The sequence below is a fragment of the Gorilla gorilla genome, chromosome 8 (genome assembly GCF_029281585.2).
Source record: "Gorilla gorilla gorilla isolate KB3781 chromosome 8, NHGRI_mGorGor1-v2.1_pri, whole genome shotgun sequence".
NCBI lineage: Eukaryota > Metazoa > Chordata > Mammalia > Primates > Hominidae > Gorilla > Gorilla gorilla.
Genome location: NC_073232.2, coordinates 142,799,102 through 142,822,858, shown reverse-complemented (window position 1 = coordinate 142,822,858; position 23,757 = coordinate 142,799,102). Strand labels below are relative to the sequence as shown.

At 48.7% G+C, this 23,757-nt stretch overlaps 1 long non-coding RNA gene across 2 annotated transcripts in view; it reads left to right on the top strand.

Moving 5' to 3' along the window:
- LOC109028522 (uncharacterized) overlaps window positions 1-23,123 on the top strand; it is a 45,334-nt gene extending 22,211 nt beyond the window's left edge. The window contains exons 5-6 of one of the 2 annotated variants that reach the window (XR_010135128.1): window positions 6,956-7,029; window positions 22,831-23,123. This is a non-coding gene — a long non-coding RNA (uncharacterized lncRNA). Of the gene's footprint in view, window positions 1-6,955; window positions 7,030-15,447; window positions 15,486-22,830 lie in introns of those variants that run through there. The other variant, XR_002007532.3, reaches the window with a different exon arrangement.
- Window positions 23,124-23,757: the final 634 nt, after the last annotated feature.

Here is a 23,757-nt window from a genome sequence, read left to right as displayed (position 1 = left end):
AAGCGACAGCTTGTAGGAAGCAGCTACATCCTGGGGGAGCCACAAGTACCAGCAGCAGCAGCACGTGGGAAGTCAGGACACCCCAGCTCCCTGGCCCCATCTAGATCCAAGAGGAAATCTCAGCGCCTGGGGGGCTGGGTTGGATTTTGGCAGGACTGCACCCATAATTGGTATTTTATTGCCTTCTATCTACCAATTTACCCAGATAGATTTTATTTCTGTTATGCAAAATTAGGGATATGGATTGGTATATTTCATTCCATTCAATTATTTGGATGTTTTATGCAGTAATTTTCCAAGACTGTAACGTTACAAAGTTCCTATGTCAGCTTCTGTGAGAAACAACAAACTATACCTCTAACTTGGTTGGTGGCCGAAGTTATATGGATATAATCTAAACAAAAATTAAAGACCGGGTGGGGTGGCTCATGCCTATAATCCCAGCACTTTGGAAGGCCGAGGTGGGCGGATCACGAGGTCAGGAGATCAAGACCATCCTGGCTAACACGGTGAAACCCCGTCTCTACTAAACATACAAAAAATTAGCCAGACGTGGTGGCGGGCGCCTGTAGTCCCAGCTATTAGGGAGGCTGAGGCAGGAGAATGGCATGAACCCGGGAGGCGGAGCTTGCAGTGAGCCGAGATCACGCCACTGCACTCCAGCCTGGGCAACAGAGCGAGACTGCGTCTACAAAAAAAAAAAAAAAATTAAAATTGAAAAATATAATGAAAATAATTTGGGATATCTTTTGTAATCTGGTTCTTCTAGAACCCCAATATAATTGTGCAAATGATATGGTCCTACAAAGGTAATCTTAAATTTTTTTTGGTGAAGTTTTAAAAATTGCGACAGATTCATGACCATTACCCTGGTGTATTTTCTGACAGTGCAATTTTTTTGTGATGATGGACTGGTAAAGTATTTGTATTTATCTAACAGCTGAAAGAAACTGGAATGCACACCAACCCACATGAGATAACAGACAAGCAATGATATCACGGCTCATGAGAATGAAGAGTTCAGGGGCGCTGAGTCTATAGTTTTCCTTTCTTTACCATAGCTTCAGAAATTTTTCTCAATACCCTGTGCCCTGAAGAGGATGGAATTTCATTTTCTTTCAGCTGAAGCTTGAGAGGTGATGACGGGAGGTTGTCTAGACTTTATACTTTGAAGTCCACTCCGGGATGCTTGACCTACGGGTCAGAGACAAGAAAGCGAAGTCTTGCACAGTTTTTGGCTTCACAGTAGTTTAAGCCCTTCTTGATGTGAGGCTCTGTAACAGTGTGTCCAAGGCAATGGACAAAGACCAGGAAGTCTAATCAGAAGGAGGAACGAGCATGCTCTCCGATGTGCTTGGTAAACACAGAGATAAGTGGAAAATATCAACATGAACCTGTAGCCTTTTAAAAAGGGAAGCTTGTTCTGCTCTGATGTGACCCAGTCTACTGTGCCCTCCTGGGGCTCAGATGTGGGCTTCTCGTGCCATTCTCTGCTAAAAGGAACCAGGGCTACTTCAAGAGTTATTGACTCCCACATTTGGAGGAAGAGAACTGAAGACAGGCCTAGAACATCTATTCTGAGAAAACAAGGATGCATTCAAATGTGGGGAGGTGATAACAGTGGAGTGAGATTTGAGGGGACATCACCGGGTCACATGTGGCAATTTCAACTTCAGAAACAAAACCATGACAGGCCCTGGTGATTACAGCTGAATCTGTAAATATCTGTAGGTCCAAGGTGATATTCAAAAGGAGTGAAAAATATATTACATACTAGAAAAAGAATAGAGAAACTTAATGGGAGCCACTGATCAGTTTCAAATTATAGAAACTATACATATATAACCCACAGTTTCTTGACAAATGCTCACTCATCAGATCCTGGGGGATGCAATGAAGGTCTTGGTACCAGCTCAACAGCAAAGCTTGCCAGCTAAGAGAGGCTTAAGTGAGGCACGGGACCCATGGGGAAGGGGGCTTTCTGGGATGCCAGGAAGTTGGAGGTGCTATTTAAAGACGCCCCAGCCCTGACTCTGCTCCCTGGAGTTAGAGGAGTGATGCAGGCCTGATGTTTTGAGAACTGTGACATTGTTTGAGATCTGCAAGAATTTCCATTAAGGGCAAGATGATTTGCATAAGTCCTTCATAATTAGCGGTACAGACCTCCCAGCATCAAGGAAGCTTGATACAAGAAGAGTTAGGTTCTTCGGTCTATTAAGACCCTAATTTACTAATTTGTGGTGATATCAACAGCATCTGTGTGCCCCTCCCCTAGCCCCCATTAGGGATTTCAGAAACTAAGGAAGCTTGCGCATCTGTTTGTGCACTGGGTGGCTTGATCACCTTAGCATTTCTGTGTTAGGAGCCCCATCTAAATTGAATGCCCATGCATGTGTGTGAATGCCCATGCATGTGTGTGTATGCATGTGTGTGTGTGTGCATGTGTGTGTATGCATGTGTGTGTGTGCGTGTGTGTATGCATGTGTGTGTGCGCGTGTGTGTATGCATGTGTGTGTACGCATGTGTGTGTGCGTGTGTGTGTATGCATGTGTGTGTGTGCACGCGTGTGTATGTGTGTGCACGCATGTGTGTGTATGCATGTGTGTGTGCATACATGTGTGTGTGTGCGTGTGTGTGTATGCATGTGTGTGAATGCCCATGCATGTGTGTGCGCGTGTGTGTGTGTATGCATGTGCGTGTGTATGTGTATGCATGTGTGTGTGTGTGTGTATGCATGTGTGTGTGTGTGTGTGTATGCATGTGTGTGTGTGTGGTCCCCTCTCACCAATGCAAAACCCACCTCCAACATCACAAGATGTAGCTACCTTTGAGCGTGGAGACCCTGTTGAAGTGGACACAGGTGGAAGGCTCCGGTGATGGGCCATGAGGGGTGATGGAGATGCACACTGCAGTCGTGGGGGTGGGGTGGGGTGGGCAGATATTTCTAGAGTAGCCTCAAGGACATAGGGAGGGACAGGGGTGGGGTGGGGTGACTGTGGGTCCTGGCTGGGATGGCTGATGAGAGTGATGTGCAAACTTGGGGGAATAAGGTGGGTTACTTTTAACGAAGCTAAGTTTCAGGCACCTGTTGGGCATCCCATACATGGTTAGAAATATGGGCCTGGGATTCTGGGAAAGGTCAGGATTAAAGGTGGCAAGATTAAAGGTCAGGATCCTTTGGAGGTAATGGTGTGGCAATGGCTAAAACCCAAGGACAGATGAGGTCGCCTGGAGCAGCTGACAGAAGAGGGCCAAGGTCAGACCTCCATGCAAGCCCAACAGCCTAGGACAGGGACACTCAGAGAGATGAACTCATGTGCCCAAGTTCAACTGGGGTCGGTGTCTGTAGATGGTGCCAAGGGCTCCACTCCCCTGTACTGTGCAGTGCTCTGGCTGAATAGCTCCATACTCAGGGCCCTAGATTTAGGAGGGACTGTGGAAGTCACCTGGTCAGAACCCTGGCTCTGGTAGGTACCAGCTGAGTAACATCAGGCAGGGAACTTCACCCCTTTAAACCTCAGTTTCCCTATCTGTGTCATGAAGACAATGCCAGTGCCCTCCTCCCACACAACTGGGCAGTCAGGAGCTGGTGCATGGGAAGTGCTGAGCACAGTGCCTGGCCCACAGTAAGTATCTGAAAGTAGGAGTTAGCCAGGTTCCAGCCCCAGCTGAGGTCTGAGGGGAGTGGGTGGACAGAGTGCAGGGAGCTGGAAGAATACTCAAGAGACAGCAGGTAAATGAGACGTGGCTTTATTCAGCAGCTCTCTCATCAGCAGCTTACTCACTAGCAGCTCTCATCAGCAGCTCTCTTACACTGTCTGCCTTTATCTTGGCTGTCTGCTCCAGTTCTGTGGCTTCTCTCAGCAGCCGGCTCCCGTGCACAGCTGCACGGCCAGCTCTCCCTTGCCTTCAGGGTCAGCAGCTTAACTCTTTCTCTCTCTGGGCATGAGCTCGAGCCATGCCGAGCCATGCCGTTCTCTGGCTCCCCTCGGTCCATCTGCAAAATGGACAGCTCTGGTTCTCTCTCTCTTTCTCTGGGTGCCAGCAGCAAGAGCCATGTGGAGTCATGCCCAACAGCTGAGCCGAGCCCAAGAGCATCTGTATGGCGCAAGCAGGGTAGTTATACCTTTTACAGACAATAGTGGCTTAGAGCCAAGTGATGGCGTTCCGTGTTATGGCTACATGGCTGTGGTAACAAGTGGAGTTACACACCTGTGCTCGAAACTCGCTGAGTACACAGGATGTTTACCTTGGCCTATGCCCACTTGGCTGCAGTGCAGCCATGTTCCTTACAGTGTTGTTCTTATTCATCAGTATGCCTTCTGTCTACTTTCTGGAACATTCATGACTGATGGATTTGGCTTAAGTAATTCCCTCTCCTGGACTCCTCAGATCCTCAATGCAGCACTTTTGGGCAGTCATTTGAGCAAAGCTCATGCTAAGCCATTCTTGCTACCTGTCTGTGTCTTCCTAGGGTCCCCCATGGAGGCTGGGCTGCCCTGGCAGGTGCCTCTTCCTGTGCTGACATCCACCCTCTCTTTATGCTGCCTGGAGGGGTGGGGCCTTTCCTCTGGTGGAGTGGGTAGAGAGACAATGAGGAAAGAATTTTCACTTGTTTTGAAGAAAACATCCCATCTGCTCTTCATCTGTGTTGACAAACCCACGCCACACAGGCCTGGGCCGGCAGACAGCACGGAGCTCACTGGAGCCTCCTGCCAGGCCACTGAAGATGCTCTTTCTGGTTCTAAAGTTCTCAGGGAAAAACGCACTGAGTTTACTGTTGAGCTCTACACACAGTGTGGTCGGAGTTATCTTCAGGGACACATTAGGACACCTTAATGCAATGAGAATACAAGGAGAACCCTGATCTTGGATGTAGGACAAGGCCATAAACACAGATTTCCCACACATGTTTATGAAAAATACAACCTAGCATTCTGTGTGTGTCTAAATGATCAATGTTCAATATCCTTTGTTACTTCAGACTATTTGGCAGTTTCTTCCTCCAAAAATGGGTATGATCCCCTTTAAATTAAAGTCCTAATCTCTGTATCTTAGAATGAAGGCAATACTGTTCCTTTCTTTTGCCCTGCTAGTCTGAAAGCCATTCTCATTTCCACCTTGTCCAGGGCAGGAAGGGATGAGGGTGGTGTTGGGTTTGCTTACTGACTTCTAGGATTGAATTCTTCCTGCTGACACCAGGAGGCGTGTCCACACGGAGAGCACCTCCATCTCCCCTTTGGTACCTTCTGCCCCTCCTAACTCCAGTGCACAGAGGGCACAGTGGGGTGGGGGAGACCTGAGGGGTCTCTTTAAACCATGTCCTGGGGGTTTTCTGTGGAGTAGGGAAGTGGAGCGCTCTGGGCTCGAGGCTCAGGGCTTGAGTGGGTTTAGGGTCTATGTCTATGGCGTGGCCACATCCCCCAAACGTCTGGCCTCTATTTTATTACTTGAAGAGTACGCCATTACATCAAGGAGTTGATTTCTTGGCTATATGCATGTATTTTAACTACAAAACAGTGTGTTCAAATATGTAATTTTCAGTTTCCATTGTGATCCAGATAGACTCCAGCAGGTTCAAGAATGCTCTGTTGACATTTCTCTCTAAACCGGAAAACATTGCTTTAGCTCCTGCTTGGCTCACAGAAATGCAAACGAACACCTAGTTTCTTCCTCGCTATTAGAGGGAACACACACACGAAGATGTCAGAGGAGGCTGGGGACAGATGAGCCAGTGGGACTCCAGCTCTTCTCCTTGCCCACGGAGGCATCTCTGGAAGTTTGGGTCCCCTGAAGTTGGCTTTTCTTCCGTGGATGTGCCCTTGACATGGGATAAAATGAAGGTCGTTGTGGGTTAGGTAGTAGGGGCTCTTAGCGAAGGAGTTTCACTTTCAACAGATAGGTCCAGTCAATGACAGACACCTCTGTACGAGCTAGTCGAAGGTGAAATAACTAACTTTGGACCAAATAAAGCTTTCTTTAGATTAGATGGTTCTTTGCTTTCCTTTTCTATTCAGTTTTTTTGGTTTTGTTTTGTTTTGTTTTTTGATTTTGAGACAGGGTCTCGTTCTGTTGCCCAGCCTGGAGTGCAGAGCCACAATCTCAGCTCACTGCAGCCTCACACCTCCTGGGTTCAAGTGATTCTTGTTCCTCAGCTTCCCGAGTAGCTGGGATTACAGTTGTGCACCACCACACCTGGCTAATTTTTGTATTTATAGTAGAGACGGGGTTTCACCATGTTGGCCAGGCTGGTCTCCAACTCCTGAGCTCAAGCGATCTGCCCTCCTCTGCCTCCCAAAGTGCTGGGATTACAGGTGTGAGCCACTGCGCTCAGCCTCTATTCAGTTTTTTTAAAAATGCCTTTCCCCTGTGAGCTATTTTTGGTTATTGATAACTTAGACACAGGTTTCCATTCTTGGGTCCTGTGAAGTCATCGTGATATACCAGCTGCACCAGGGCGTGGGCCGTAGCCTGCAAGCTGGGCTCTGTAGATATTAATACATCCTAGGGCCTGGGTCAAGGCTGCTGTGTGGGCCTAACAGCACCCAGACTGCCAGTCCCTCCCTGCCAACACCTACATGAAAATAACCAATTTAGTCTAACTGCCTCTCCACCATCAAAATCAACAAACTGAAACAAGCAAGCAAAAAGAAACCCTTGATCATTCAGTTAAATAGTCAGTTTAACTCAGTTAAAAAAGAAAAACGAAAGCAACTCCAAAACCGAGCTGCCGCTTTGGGTAGAAACATCCCATGTGTTTCCGTGTGCATCCACCCATATGGCATGGCGAGACGCCTCCTGCAGGCCTGCCCCCAGCCCTCCTGAGTCAGCAGCTCTGGGACCTTAGACCTGACATTTTCAAATGTGATGTCATTCTATGTTGCCTTTTTAGACTCAAGGTCTTAGCATGGTATGAAGTAAGTGACTGAAAACTACTTTTTGGTTTCTTTAACAGGAATTGCTGCATTGTGGCTTACTGATGGGCACTACGTATTGGATTTAAGAAAATACGTCAGTTACCGTTTACAGGTGCAGTTCTCCTAAGTATCTGAGGGGAAACGTTTGGCAGTGTTGTTTGCAGTGCAGTTTAGGCATCATCCATCCCTGCATTTGGAGTGGGCTCCTTCCCGTTTCAATCCTGTTCATCCTGTTAAACACTGAATCATGTGCCCTTGGTCAGATTTGCCTTCAGGAGATCCTGGAGGCTGCAGTCTGAGCTGGTGGCTGGATTGGGGCATCTTTTAGGAGGCCATTGACTACTGGCAGTTAGAAGGTAACTTGAAACAGAGTGTTATGTATAGAGATGGAGAGGAAGGGGACTTTTAGGGAGATACAATTAATAGGATTTTGTACCTGTGTGGATGTGGAGGTTGGTGAGAGAGAAGAAAAGGACAACCTGCAGGATTTGGGCTTGGGTGAGTGATAGGGGAGTGGTGCTGGGAACCCAGGAAGAGGACCCAGCTGGGGAGAAAGGTGATGAGTGCACGTGAGGGACCTGTTGGTTCTGTTCAAGGGAAGCAGCTGGGCTGGAAGCCCAGCTTTGGGTCTTGAGGTCCTGAGAGTATACAGTGAAAAGAACAGTGATCTCTCTCGCCATCATTTTTCTGTTTTCAAACTATAATTTTTGTGCTTCTCTTTATTACTTTATACCTTCTCCGTCCTTGCACTTGTTCTTTTTCTATTTTCTAGTGGTGGAAGATTAGATGATTGATTGAGACTTTTTCCTTTCTATGTGACCTTATTGTTAAAGCATTGACCTGGCTTCATCCTGCACATTTGATAACATTGTGTTTTTATTTCCATTCAATTAAAGATATTTTCAAATTTTCCTTGTGACTTCCTCTTTGGCCCATATATTATTTAGAAGTGTGTTATTTAATTTAGCATTTTGAGGCATTTTCCGATATCTTTCTGTTATTGATTTCTAGTTTAACTTAATTTGGATTAGAGAACATACTTTGTATGATGTTTCTTTTCCTTTATGTTTGTTGAGGTTTTAAGGTCAAGAACATGGCCTATGTTAATGAATATTTAATTTAATCTGGAAAAGAATGTGATTCCACTGTCATTGTGTGGAACATCCTATAAGTGCCAGTTAGGTTAAGTTGGCTGATGGTGTTATTCAGATATTCCATATTCTTGCTGGTTTTCTGTCCACTTGTTTTCTCAATTACTCAAAGGGAACCAGTGACGTTTCCAACTCTCTTTATAGATCTGTATACTTTTGCCTTTCAGTCCTCTCAGATTTTGCTTCATGTACATTGAAGCTTTGTTGTCAGGTGTGTAGACAGTTAGGATTGTTATGTCTTCTTGGGGAGTTGACTTTATTCTCATATAATGTCCTTCTTTGTCTCTGGTAATTGTCCCCATTCTGTAGTCTGTTTTTTTCTGGCATTAATATAAGCAGGACAAGTCTCTTTCTTTTTATTAGTGTTTATACAGTATATATTTCCCCATCCTTTTGCATTTAACATGTGTATGTATCATATAATTTTATACATATATGTATGCTTGTCTATATTCAAAGTCAGTTTCTTGCAGATTGCATATATTTTGATCATACTTCTTTATTGTCTGATCATCTCTGTCTTTTAGTTGTTTTTTAGACCATTTCTACTTAATATAATTATTGATAATGCTGAATTTAAAACTACCCTATTGCTAGTAGTTTATTGTTCTCCTCTGGTTATCTTTGTGTGCCATTTCCTTAAATAATTTACCTCCCTTCCTTTACAAACTCACCAAATTCCAACCCGCTATGTGTGTGTGTGTTTGTGTGTGTTTTCTTTCTTAAAAAATTTAGACATGAATCCAGAATTTCCATGCTCTGTTATCAATATATTTCGTGTGTGTAAGTCTTGTCTCCTATTAGATGATGGGTCCTTGACACTGGAGGCCATGCCTTTTTGTCCCTCACAGCATCTAGAAGAGTAGACGCCTACAGATGGAGTTGACTGCCCAGCTAGGGTGGCCCAATCATCTGGTCCCTTTATCATGGAAGATGCTGAATGATATTGGAGGGACAACTGTGTCATTACCATACAGGGGCACTTATCCAGCTGCTATCTACCTTCAGCTAGACCCTTGGTGCATCATGTGTTTCTGATGAGACTTTTTTAGTTTTCTCACCATCTCAGCCCACCCTTCCCCTCTCTCTCACACACTGTGGGTGTGGGAGCTGCATAGAGCTCCATTTGTGGTCCACTTCTACCTGAACACCTCTCATCCACTGATCCCAGTGATTTACACCCACACCAGGTGCAGTTCCAACAGAGATCTGTCTTCTGGGCTCCTGGTTGACGTACCTGTCCATACTCTAATGACACCTCAAATGCCACATTTCTCATACTGACCTTTCTCTTTGACTTTCTGTCTTGGATGAGGAATCATATTCATATAAGACCCAACCTCAATGTCATCTTTGAATTCTCCTTCTCACCCATTCCTTCTCTTCCCATCTAATCAGTCACCAAGTCTTCTCTTTTTCCCAACTTTGTCTTTGCTGTCTGCTCCACCACCATCAATGCTACTCTCTGGGATTAGAACAGTGGCTTGTGTCTGATCTCTCCAGACCTGTGGGCTCCTTTCCTCATCCCTGCTGGTCCCCTGCCTTAAACCACTGCCATCTCCACTCCCTCTGGACCTGCAGGGATTCTTCTCGTCCTTCCTCTAACTTAAGTTAGACAATAACTGCCCGGCCATGTCTTTCCCATCCTGGTCTCTCCATTCTCATCTCAGCGCTTACACCGTCTGTCTCACATGGCGCTGCTTTGTCTCCTCCCTTCGAATGGAGGCTTTTTGTGGGCAGAGTCCATGTCATATTCCTCTTGGTAACCCCGATGCCTGGTGCACAGTTGCTTCTCAGCAAATGCTTACACTGAGCAAATCTTTTGTTCTAAACATTTCAGCTTCCCTTGATAATGGGAGTCTTACTACAAATGGCAGAATGACACGTTTGCATTTCTTTTCTGCTCCGGGTTGCTCTGAAGATTCAAGAGTTTCACCTTTTTGATTTGACTTTCTTTCAACTCTCTAAAAGTGGGAACAGAGTTATTCCCTATCCTCTAGAAGAACTGGGTGAAGTCTGAAATCAGAAACAAGAGAAATTCACGAGAGACACCTGCAGCTGTTGGGAGCTCCATCAGTGCACTAGCCTGTGTGTTATTTACACCCCAATCTCAACTTGGAAAAGCAATGCAACCAAATAATGGGAAAGAAATTAGGACAAGAGTTTGGTCGCCACAGGGCTGCAGCAGAGTTTGACCCCATGGAGTTGTTTTAAAGCTATTTCACCACAAAGACTTTTTTCCCCTCTGAAAATGTGTCTCAACACCAAAGACAAGGTTTGTTTTACCCTGTTTAATACTTAATTTCCAGTGGACTGACTTATGCAGTGGAGTCAAGTCTCTTGTGTCTGCCCAGCCACTGACTGGGGGAGAGAAATAGCCTTGTCACATCGCATTAACAGCGATGGAGCAGGCCGCCTGGCAGCCACTCAGCCCCGCCACCATGCTGATCTGTGTGCAGGAAATCATCGCTGACTCACCAAAGTGCTCTTGATTTCTTGATTTGGCCATTTGTCAGGTTTCCATTGCTTGCACCCCTGGGCACCTGTCTCTGAGGACAAGCAGAGCCTTTAAGGAAAAAGACTGTTTATTCATCTCTGGGAAACATGAGTAGCTGCATTGCAAAATGAAAATGTAAGACTGGAAGTGAAAATATATGAGGGCTACTCCTTGCAGAAGCCCTAGCCCTAGGTGCTGTCAGCTTCCTGGGAGAAGTGACATGAGACGGGGCTGTCCTTGTGCTGATTAAAGACACGGAGTGTAGGGGCGACGACCTCGGGTCTGTTTGAATATTTAGATCCCAGCTTCTGTGGAAAACATTAATAATTTTATACTAGATGTGAATTTTCTGACCTGTTTTTAACCAAATGTAGAAAAGAAACGTACTTGTAGAGCAGGCTCTGCAATAGGCTCTGCAGTAGGCACTTTATGTGCACTGTCTTAGATCATGGAGTGATCTTAATGGTCCTTTTTTCATGAAAAGCCTATGAACAGGTACCTGTTTTTGTTCTTGATCTTTCTAGGTTTAAGTGTGTGTGTTTCATGTGTGTGTGTGTGCATGTGTGTGTTTATGTGTGTGTGCGCACATGCATGTGTGTGCATGTGTTTGTGTGTGCACACATGCATGTGTGTGCATGTGTGTTTGCATGTGTACAAATGTATGTGTGTGCATGTTTGCGTGTGTGTGTGTGTGTGTGTGTGCTGGGAAGATCCAGTGGCCCGTTGAGCAAGACTGATTGCCTTCTGGTTTGGTGCTATCTGGGTGCTAAGGGACTCTTTGGGGCATAGAGGGACCTTTACTGATCTGCAGTGAACCCCAGGAGTCCAGTGTGAATTTGCTCATACAGTTCATGGGCTTCTGTCACATGGTTTGTGCTGCCCATAGGAAAATGCTGGTAAATGAAGAGGAGTCAGGCTCAGCTGCCATAGAATCTTGGGTGGCTTTCCTGCGGTTAACATATCAGTATGTATAAGCTCTCAGAGGCAAACACGAGGTTGGTGTTTCTCTTGGAAACAGAAATTGTTGGGGATCCATCCCCTGTCCACAAGCGAGCCGTGGTGGCTGTGTCAGCCTGGGTGCCACTCACAGCTTCCCTGGAGAAGTCGTCAGCCAGAGAGGCAGCAAGTCTCTCCCTGAGTTCTTGGTGTCGGCTGGAGAACTGGGGATAAATGGCGATTTTGAAGGGCTGGATCTGGGGGCAGAACCAGAGCTTTCTCTGGCTGTTTCCAAGCGTGAAGCAGCTTCCCCAAGGAGATAGTGACCTAAATGGGGAGAATTAGGCTGGATTAAATGACTCATTAAATGTCACCTCCATAAAAGCAGGAGGGACGAGAGCTGGGAGTGCAGAGCCACGCGGGGATCAGTGTGAGGGGTGCAGGCGGAAACAGAGCTTGAAGCTGTCGCTTTCTGCCAGCCACCCCCATCTGGGCTGCTTAACAACAGCCTGGATCGGAGCATGACAGAGGCAGAAGCAGGTCCTCAGAAGGTATTTGTTGAATAAAATGAATGAGGGAGGTGGTGGCCCACCAGGTGACAGGTAACATGCCCATCTGGCTCAGCCTCAAGGTCTCGGCTGGCTCTCCTGGGGGCACAGCCTGCATCCATCCGAAGGGTCCCTGTGGATAATTCTTTTTATTTCCTTTGTACTGTCAGCACAGCAAAAATTGTCATCGTTGATAACATCTTATACTATATAAAATACAAAGCCCTAAAAATATGTGCAATTTGGAAAAATTAAGGTGAATTCAAACACTTGAAAGGCCCGCTTCAGCTCCATCGTCCAACAGTAACAGCGCTGTGTCTGCACCTCCCCACCACCTGTGCAACCTCCTGCTCCAGCTTGTGGTTCCTGGTGTTATTTTCCAATAACTGCAACCAGGACTCCTTGCAGGGCAACTGATGTCTTTCAGTCTTGAGGCAGGAAAAGATGAGGGTGGCTTGGAGCGTCCCTCTCTCTGAACACACCCTTCCTGTTGCCAGAAAGAGACAGTCCTTTCCTTAAGGGCAAGGACAGAGTGGAAAGGATGAAGGAGCCAGCTGGTAGGGCATCTCGAGCCAATGTGATGATGGGAAGATGAGAAAGCTGAAGGTTAAGGGACAGAAATGAGTCTGCAAATGCCATGAGCTCACCATGAAGCACAAGAGGAAAAGGTTAACATGGAGTGTGTATAAAGGGGTTTCTCCTAGCAGACAGGAGTGAACAGAGCAGGACATGCTTCAGAAGCGGTGGATTCATGGCGTGTTCAGTCCCTTCTCAGTTATGTTCCTGTCTCTGACGTGTGGAGATGGACTTGTTTTTGTGCAAGCAGGAAAGAAGCTTCGTAGGAAAGTGGGAGAGAGTCCAGCAGTCCCGGGCCAGGTAGGAACCATCCGAGGACAAGAGAGATCCATCCAGAGTGGAGGCCATGTGTCATCCCCAGGGGGAAATGGCAAGGGACGTCCAGAGCTGCTCACCCCCAGTGGCCACACACAGAAACCACGTGGAAGAGAGTTTATGGTATTCTAGGATGGCAAATTATCCCAGTGGACTAGGGAACAGAGCCAACCACTCAGAGCCAGTTCCTTCCTTCTAGACCAGAGGACTCCACACTTCCTTGACGAGATCCATCATTAACAATGCCTTTGACATCAGGATCTGATCACATGTGTGTGCAAATGCACACACACAACACACACTTACTAGAAGAGTGGGTGAGTAGAACCTACGATGGGTAATAGATACACAGAGCGTGCATTTATTCTTTATCTACCTGTCTGGGAAGACAAGGCCCACTGGCCCTCCTGTGAATGTGGCCACCACAGACAGAGGACCCCTCACTGCCTGAGTAGCTGGAGAGTGACCAGTGGGGAAAGGAGGACGAACATGCCATCCCATCTTGGTGCCACCTCTGGTCCCAGAACCAGCCTTCTCGGGACCCACAGAATCAGGGTCTTGGGTGTTACTTGGGGGTTCAGGCTTGGGACGTTTTAGTGAATGTTCTTTGTGGGGGCACCAGACAGGCCAGGGAATGCCAGCGAGGGAGTTTTCCTTTTGAGAAGAGAAGTCTTTGAGGCAAACTCTGTTATCTTGGAAGAGGGGCAGCTTCTCTGACAAGAGAAGATAGGAAGCCACTGTCATCTTTTAAGAGAAACGCAGACTCCGGCACAAGATGTCAAATGGAAGGTTGCTGTTCTGTGTAAACAGGAGATAATGTCTCCCTCTTGTCATGAGTGCTTCCTCGGTGCTGGGCTGTGTGCTAAAGACTCAAATCCTCCATCTTGGGGTCTCGTCATTATTTGAGTGCTTCCTCGGTGCTGGGCTGTGTGCTGAAGACTCAAATCCTCCGTCTTGGGGTCTCGTCATTATTTGAGTGCTTCCTCGGTGCTGGGCTGTGTGCTGAAGACTCAAATCCTCCATCTTGGGGTCTCGTCATTATTTGAGTGCTTCCCTGGTGCTGGGCTGTGTGCTGAAGACTCAAATCCTCCATCCTGAGGGCCCTTCTGCATAGAGGCTTGTCCCTATCCTGCGGCAGAGGTAGCTCAGGTCGGCCTAGCTGAAGACGCAACTCCTAATTAGTGGTGGGGTCTGGATTCCATCCAAATGTCTAACTGCAAACACATTATGTTCTCATAATGGCTTCTGTATTGAATCTTCCGACATTTCTTAGGCAGCACGGAGGAGGTGGGGAAATGCATTTCATTCCCAGGGAATAATAGCTTGATTATTTTGTGCTGCTTAATATTTATAAATACTTTCCAATCTAAGATGTAACTTTTGGTGAAATAATACATGACCTCATGCAGTGAAGGCTCAATTGGCCTTTCTCTACTAAATTATGGTAGATACAATGGTTATTTCGAAATATATCTGCACTTGGCACAGAGTCAGTAAATGTCATCTTAATTCATTGTGTTTCCACCCCTGTATCTGGACCTGTCTGACTCATAAATGATCAATTTTTGGTTTCTGAAATGCATAAACATAGAATACTCAGAGTGTGATATTGAAATGAGCACTTAACAGGGAAATAGTCATTATTTTTTATCATTATCATTTAGCTGTTGGTTCCTTCGTGGTTTAGGAGAATGTGATGAAGCCTTGGTTATTGTTCTTGGGGAGGCAGGGAGCCGCTGATGACCCCAAACCTCATTAGCGCCTTTTCTTTCAAGCTCTTCCACGCAATTTTTATGGCAGGTACGAGGAGTAATCTGCATGGTCAGTTTTGCATCTCGCCCTTTTCTCCAGCTTTCTTCCTTCTGTCTGTGCTACAAGTAATGGACGGGGAAGAAAAGCAAAGAAAGACTTGCAGAGCTTGGAAAATTCAGCTGCAAATTCTAAATTCCATTGTCATAAACAGGGCCGTTTGGAAAGGCAACCCCTTTCTCTCCAGGCTCCTCCAGCCCATAGGGGAGATATGCTTCCACAATAATGCCTTAAGAATGCATCTCCAGGCCTGGCCCAGTGGCTCACGCCTATAACCCCAGCACTTTGGGAGGCTGAGGTGGGCAGATCACCTGAGGTCAGGAGTTCGAGACCAGCCTGGTCAACATGGTGAAACCCCGTCTCTACTAAACGTACAAAACTGAGCCCGGCATGGTGGTGGGTGCCTGTAATCCCGGCTACTCAGGAGGCTGAGGCAGGAGAATTGCTTGAACCTATGGAGGTTGCAGTGAGCTGAGATTGTGCCACTGCACTCCAGCCTGGGCAATCGAGTGAGACTCCATCTCAAAAAAAAAAAAAAAAAGAAAAAAAAGAATGCATTTCCACAAAATGTGCCCACCCCAGCCAGTGCAGAACCCACCCACGACTGTGCTCCCCTCACTTGGAGACTTGAAGACTTGGCCTCCACCACGTCCCCTGCTGGAAGGACCACAGAGTTCATCTTCCGTCTCCATCCACAGGGGCTTCTTCACATGTGAACGGACACAGAAACATTGGCACAGGCTTCCTTTGATTGAAGCTCCTACTTGGTGAGTTGGATGTTGGAGGTAACCTCCACCTTCTGTTGTGTCTCAGGCCTCCTTTGGAGGTCATTGTAGCAGGAAACTGTCAACGTTATGCCGTGCTGGGATGTGACACTCAGCCCCACACTTTTGTAGGGATGACATGGGACATTCCACATACTCGAAGGGTCCCTGCTGTCCCGCTGATACCCCTGTTCACTGTGGGTTAAAAGGAGGCGGCAAGTTCCTTTAGCCCCTGATAGAAGCTCAGACTAGGTTTCTATTTTTTGTGATAATAAACATGTTTCCAAAGTTGTAGGAATGTATCAACATTGTTATCCATTATTCCACTACATTATTTTCTGACCTGCTTCCAGTGGGGGTTGGTGTGTCCGTTCTCTCATGTGCTTCAAAGGGAGGAGCCTGAGGATGTGTTGTTGGCATTCCTGTGGGAGCCTCGGCCCAGACGAAGCCTCTGCAGATGCCTGGCATCCTGGGCCGACACTGGGGAAATGGCCTCCATCCCTGGCTGTGTGGTGGCATCCCTGCGTCAGCTTGGCAGCTGTGGTGTGGCCACAACTGCGGTGCAGGCCTGGACCTGGCTGTGCTGACCTCATGCTGTGTTAGCCAGTTGGATTTCCAGATCTTAAAGGAAAAAAGGAATTAATTAGAAGTAACACAGTCAAGCTCTGAGCAAATATGTGCATGTATTTAACAATGATTAGCCGGCAAACTAGAATCCGGCGTGGAGCCCTTAGGGAGGCCTTCGTTCCCCACCACTTCCTCCACCATTGAGACAGGACGCCCCAGCCAGCCTCGGCAGCCCTCTTGCCTCTCCCCTGCTGCTTCCCCATGTCCTCCCAGCTCCTGTGTCCCCTTTTTGATGATCCTCCTGGGCCGTCTGGCCTCAGTCTCTCGTGTTTTCTCTTTGGGGCCAATGGAAGGTTGTGTTATTAGGGCACCGGGACTTGCCCCCATCAGTCCTGCTGGGCTGCTACAACAAAGTCTCATGGACTGAGGGCTTATCAGCCACCAGTGTCACCGTCTCACTGTTTTGGAGGCTGGAGGTCTGAGCTCAGGGTGCCAGCAGGGTCGGCCTCCTCCAGGCTGCAGATGGTCGCCTTCTCCTGGGTCCTTGCTTGGAGAAAAGAGCACGAGAGAGCCCTCTGTGTGCCTGTTATAAGGCACTGATTCTATCCGTGGGGCTCCACTTTCATGACCTGGTCTTCTCCCCAAACCCCCACCTCCTGACACCATCACCCTGGGGGTTGGGTTTCAACCTATGAATTTTAGGGACACAAGCATATGGCCTGTGTCGCCCCTAACTGCACCGAGCTCCTCTCTGCAGCTGCAGTCCTTACTCTTATCTCAGGTTCCTTTTTCTTGCCTCTGCCATTCACTCACGGCAATGACAGTAAGCCAGCCCGCCCTGACTGCTAAGCAGGAGGCTCTGTCTCTCTGGGGAGGAAGCCATCATCCCTCTTCCCAGGTAGAGGGGCCACGGTCAGCTCCTGGGAGGGAGGGGCTCTGCCTTTTTGATTGGCATCCTGTAGAAGGCTGGTTTTGCCTGGAAACCTGAACAGACTATGCTCTACAGCAGAATCAAAGGAGGTGTCCACTCCAGGGTGCCCCAGGGCATAGCAGGCGCAAGGCAGCCGAAGTTCCTCTCACAATCCTCAGCCTTAGAACCCAAGAACAAAAGTGCAGGACAAAACCCGTGGCCAGGCTGCTGGGGAAGAGGGCCATCACCTGCATATAGCCAGACCCAAGTTAGGGGATGGGGACTGCGTCAGGGCCTCCGATCACCCCCACATGCAGAGATTCACTGGGACTCACGGTTAGGATGGATGATGGCAGCACAGAAGCACACAGGACACACAGCCCGTCAGGAGGGAGGGACACAGGTGGGGCTGGAGGAGTCCACCTGCCGGCTTCCTTGTTCTGTCTTCCTGCCATGCGGGCCACACGGAGCTCCCTCCTCCCTGCAACAACAATGCAGCAGCCTGTGGGGGAGGTTTCTACCAGGGGCCGCTCAGGTAGGTGCCCTCTTCCCAGCAGGCACTTGAATTCCAGACTTCCAGGAGGAAAGCTGATGTCCAGCACCAACCTCACTGTACATGCAGTTTTGGCACAGAGAGTGGTGGGAACCCACCCTAAACCCAAGTGCCCAGATGCAGCTGAAAGCTGACCTTGCAAATGGACCTTTCTCCAGAGAGCAGTCAGGCTGCTATGCAGCCCTCTCTGCACTGAGACATTCACTGTTTCCCAGAGAACTTCATTTCCATGGAAAACAGCTTTTTTCAAAAACAAAACAAAAAAAAAGGCGTCATCAGCATCCTTATTTTTCTAACAATGTTTTTCTTTTTCTTTTTTTTTAATTATACTTTAAGTTTTAGGGTACATGTGCACAACGTGCAGGTTAGTTACATATGTATACATGTGCCATGTTGGTGTGCTGCCAATGTTCTTCTAAACTGCCCTCCAATGTCTGTCTTGATTTCTAGTTCAAAAAGCATGACGAGTTGGAAATACTGAACATTTGCACTAGTGTGCATGAAATTCCAGTGGTTAAGCCTTGTGTGCATCCTAAAATTTTATTCACAAACACTGATAAAGCCGCAGAGCATTAAAAGTCAAAAGTAATCCCTTAACCTTGGAATCAATACGATTATTGTGAAATGATGGGTATTGATGATCTGTTTGAGAGATTGTGAGCTTCTGAAGTTGAAAATAATCAGGTGCTGGAAGTAGTTGTAACTGTGCATAGATAAGCCTTTAACAGCTCATTAAACCCATTTTTCCCTCATAAGTGAAACTGGCCCCAGTCAGCAATGTTTAATTGAGAGAAAAACAATGAAACTGAATAATGCCATTGGTTAGATACAGAGTTGGGTTTGCTACAACATGTGAAGTTAGTGCCTGCTGAGTGTTTTAAGGAAAATGCCAAATTTACCATACACATTTATTTTCTTCATTATAGACCCTGTTTCAATGACAGTTTTTTCCTCAAGTGACCCTCTGAGTCACTTCTCAGGGACAGCCACACTGATGCCATTACTGCCACATGGGGTCTTCCGTCTAAGACTACGGCCAAGGACATTCCCCAAGCTCAGTGGGACCACAGTGCCTGGAAACACAGTGCCTTTCCCAGGAGTGCCAAGTGGCAGTTTTTGGGCAGCGCAGCATTAAACTTGAGCTCCTTTCAGGGATCATCTTGCAACAGTCATCCTGCTGCTACCCTGATGATACCAGTCCTCGGAAGACAGTTTAGTTGGAAACTAAAGGGACTTGGGGTGGGAATTCGCTGCTAGGGCCTGAAATGCCTGCCTGTAGGACTTGGCCCACAGAGCTTTGTCCTCTTGCCTGCCTGTGCCTTTGTGCTCTAACAATAGAGTGGTTGGGGAAGAAATCGGAGAAGGCACTGCCTCGTTCAAGGCGGGGCCTGGGCAGCTTGCTGGGCAGTGGGCAGTGGTCTATGGATAGGGCCTGACTGCTCCCAGTTTTCAGAGGCACGTTCAAGCAGTGACTCCTGGTTCCCCCTAGAATGCCGTCTCCATTTAACATGGGAGAGTGAGGGATTGTTTTTAATAGGGGGTAATTTTGCCTATTCCTGTCCTGGCAGATCTACTAGGGCACCTACCTGGCCAGCCCCTAGTAAAAACCTCAGGTAGAAACCTCACTCACTGGCTGGGGCAAAGTGAGCTCCAGGTGGCCCATTGTGGGAGGAAAAGAGGATGAGGAAGCCAGCACGTGGACTCCTCCGGGTCTCGCCTGTGACCCTCCCTCCTGATTGGCTGTGACCCTCCCTCCTGATTGGCTGTGACCCTCCCTCCTGATTGGCTGTCTTCCTGGAATACGGGGCAGCACAACAGAGCTCCCAGGGCATTTGGGGAAGACAGGTTCTTCCCTGCGTGGGGTGGGATTCACAGGCAGGCAGAGAGATGGCTAGACGTGGTGACTCCTGGTTCACATCGCAGCTTGAGGGAGGCGCTGGCAGGTGGGTGCAGCCTCCCTGGGTGATGCGATTTGAGCCGCTGTCACTGTGTTCCTGAAATCTATATTCTCCTCAGTGCCATCTGGGAATTCCTGACACCAGCTACAGTAAGGACAGCATTTGAAATTGGAGCTGCTTGAGAATAACTGGGGGAGCGGGTTGAGTTGTATCAGAAAATCCATTAAGTGCTTAAAAGATTAGTTTTCATTATAACTGCTAGATAGTAAATATTATCTTTTATATCATTCTGAAAAATGATATGAGTAATGGGAACTATTTAACTTATTTTGGTATAATTTTAAAACTTTAATTATGGTAATACTTTGCATTTTTATTAGTTTTACAAGAGGATTGAAGCAAATGAATCTAGGGGGTTGATTTGTTGAAACAGGTTCTTTTCTGGATCTCGAGAAGTGGATGGTTGTCAGCTCTTGGGAGCAGATGCGGGTGCAGGAGAGGAGTCTCATTTCCTGGGGGTTCCAGCGGACTTAGTTCAGGTGAAATCTCTGTGTCGTGACAAAGGAGATGACCTTCTTCCATCTGTGCATGCACTCAGCCAATAAATGTTTACTGAGGCTGAATTTAGAGCAAAGCATTGCCTTGGCCAATTTCCTTGAGCTCCGCGTCAGCTCACACCGTCTGTCCATTGTGCATCCTCTGAATAGAATCACAGCTGTCAGGATAGATCTATGTAGACATAACCTGACATGGGGAGAAGAGCTAGGGTTTGGCCTTGGAGTGGCCTGGAATTCAATCCGGGCTCTAGTGCTTCTAAAGCTGTGTGACCATGAGCAAGTGACCAGACGTCTCTGAGCTTCAGAGTCCTCAGCTATGAAGTGGCAGTAAACAGACCACCCCCTTAAGGGACAGTCATAAGAATTAAATCACCTAAGGGGTGAAGAGGGTTTGCCAGCAGCTGGCCCACGGTGGGTGCTCAGCTAGTGCTGCACTCTGTCATTCCCTAGGAGTTGGCTGCGAAGAGCTTTTCCCTGCTCTACGGAGAGACAGAGAGACCCGCACACCATCACACACTGGCAGCACATCTCCGTGGCGAGCAGCGCCTCTGCACCCATCTCGTTTCCCAACGCGTGGGCCTGAACCCCCTGAGGCCTGAGCAGAGAGCCAGTATCGCCCTCCTGTCTGATTGGTTTTGCGGGGGAATCCCAGGGCCCCCCAGTCCTCCCCGCTCAGTGCGCCTTTGTGGAATGAGAGGCCAGGAGGCAAAGGGAGGCGCCCAGGTGATCCAGGTACTGGGCATGGGCCCCCAAATTCTCCAACTCCCTGTCCGCCTTCCCATTCTGGCACCGGAAGACACTTTCTGCATTTTGTTCCTGCCTTTGTCACAAACGTGGTGTCCTTGAGAGCTGGAGGTATGTGGCCCCCCTATTGTCCTCGGAAGATGTGACTCCAGCATGGAGGCCAGGCCCCTGACTCATCCCTGGAGACACTAAAAATGCCTCATAGAAATAGGCATCTGTCTTTTAGAAATAGTGACCAAAGTGGAAAAAATAAAATATTTTGGGAGAAAAGAGGAAAAGGTTCTAACCACTGTCTGAAAGTCTGCGGCTAGCGCAGAGTCCCAGGAGGTGCAACGAGGGCAGACTTGTTTCCCTGGGAACAATGGGGTTTGTCAGCAGGTCCCCCACACCCACCAGCGGGGTCTCAGCCAGCAGCCAGGGCCACCCCCATGCCATCTTCCTGGAGGCATCGTCTCTGCTGCCCTCCACAGCCCTGCCAGATGTTTCTGCTTCAGGCTCAGCCTGTTTCTCCCCTTCGGGACTTGCGGAGCCTCCCACGACTGTTCGAAGCTCTGCACTGAACACATTTGGGCCCCGTGGTCCCCAGTGCTGCTGAGTCAGGGGTGGCCCTGCTACCAGGGACCCAGCAGTGCCAAGCTCAGAGAACTCCGCCTGACCAGCACCAGGGAGAGCGCATTCAAAGGACTCATGATGTTTGGAGAAAATGAACGCCACTGTCTCTGCGCTGCCAGGCACAGGGCCAGGTGTCTCCGGGGCCCTCATCTGCTGGAAGCCGCCCTCTCTGCCAGTGTGCATGTGGCTGGAACAGGCTTGCTTCCGCTGGGCATCACTGTCTGTGTGGGAACCATTGGTACTGGCCAGCAATGGTCGCACTGAGAACCAGTAAACTGGGGCCAGAGCTTGAATGGAGGCTCAGCCTGCATGGGAACCAAGCACCGTGCCTGGGTGTCTAGGCAGGTGCAGGTCCAGGTTTGCTCGCCTGCAGAGGGACCAGTCCCTGACTTCCTCCTGGCTGCCTGTGTGAGTGGACATCCAATCACCTCTGACTCAGTGTCCCAGCTGGAGAAGCAGAACGGCCAGGCTTAGGCTGACTCCACTGCCTCCTCCTTTAAGGGGCCATAAAGCTTAATTGTGGTGCAGGAACCATCCAGACCCAGTGCCAGACACTGCTGCCCTAGAGAGAACATGGCAGGAGGGCACCTCTTGGTCAGGAGTCATTTGGTTATAAGGGACAGAAACCCATTGCGGTAGCTCATGAAAAGGAGGGTTTATGCTGAGGATTCTGCTATCTATGGAATCCTAGGACAAGCCAGGCCAAGAGGACAGGAGCTGGCTTCGCTCCAAAGGGAAACCTCAGCCGGCAGCTTTGCAGGCTCGATCCGGAGCTCGCTCTCCAACACGCCATGTCTCGCTCATCTCAGCCTCCCTGGGATCCCTCAGGCCCTTTTCCCATCCCAAATCCAAATTCTAGGAGGGAAGTCTGTTTGGCGGAGCTCGAGTCAGGGATCCCTCAGGTCCAATCAGCGGATCCAGAAGAGTTGGACACAATTCCTGATGTGTAATGGGACCTGGAGCCTGGTGACACTCAGCTGGCAAATGCAGCGACATTCATTCACCGGTGCAGACTGACAAAATGCCCATGTGCATGCACGTTCATGACAGGTGCCACTCGGCTCACACCCCAGATTGCGTAGACTCTGGCCTGGTTCACGACAGGTGCCACTCAGCTCACATCCCAGATTGACGTAGACTCTAATCTGGGACTAAGCATTTGTTCACAGGCCTTGGGAGGGCAGGGGCCACAGGGCATATGGAGCTGACCAGCAGCTGAGCACCAAGGAGGTACGGACACTGCATAAAGGGGAGGTGTGAAAGGTGGTCCCAAGGCCTTCGGACCCATTGTCGTTTCGAAAAGGCCCTGGGTATTGACAGCATATGCTACAAGAGAAGGGATGATGAGCTCAGGGCACCAGGTGGGAGTCCCGGGGAGGGGGAGGCATTCGTCCGCCTCTGAGATGTTTGATGCAGTCACCTAGTTCAAAGCTTCTCTGACAAGCTCGCCTCTGATCACTTTTACTTTTTTTGCAGGTGGCATGATGTCATTTTGTTATTAGGCACCACCATGGGGACTGCATGTTGTCAATGGACCCACTATGCTCATGATGCTCCTTATCGGGTTCTCCCCTGTGCAGCTCCCAGGCCCTGCTCCTGGGGCAGTCGCGTGGGGCCCCTCACCATCTGACGGCTGTCACCGCAGGCCAGGATGTGCATTCTCAACAGTCCAGGCATCGAGGGCTGCTCCTGCAGTATGATGGATACTGTAGCTGTTTGCTTTTGAAAAAGAAAGACCTGTGGCGAGAGCATTTCCTTCTCGAAGTAAACACCTGACTGGGTCCTGTTCATTGGATTCTGCAATTCTGCACGTGAAAATGTCAAAACACGAAGTCCTCTCATATTCTGAATAGCTGAGAAACAGCCTAACGTGCAGGTCAGTTGCACTGCACTGTGTGTGATAGTGAGGCTGGGACCACTCAGCGCAGAGCTGCCCCTTCTTGTGCTGAGACCCTCGCTGGGGTCTGGTCACCCCAACCTGCTGGAGCAGCCCTGACATGAGGTTTGTGTGTCTGTGGTCAGGCAGGGTCCCCTGTGTGTGGGGTGACACTGGGGAGGGAGACCAGGGGCTTTTGTCCAGGCAGGTCCCAGTCTCGGGGCAATGCAGTGTCCCCTGCCTCCTGACCATGGTCACTTGCTCCAGCCTCATGGGACGGGGGCCACTTCCATCCCATTAGCTCGCCATTGCGGGGAATACCCTGCCCAGCCCCCATCTCTATCCCCTTCCCCCTGGTGTTCTGGGGGATGCTGCTGCTGTTCTCTTCTTACAGCTCCTGCTGTCCACAGGGGGAGCAGAGTTCCTGGGCTTCGGGAAACACAGCAGGACTTCCAGCCCAGGAGCTTGGCAGAAGGGTGCCCTTTACCTGATAACTTCTGAGGGCTGCGGTGACATAAAGCTCCCCA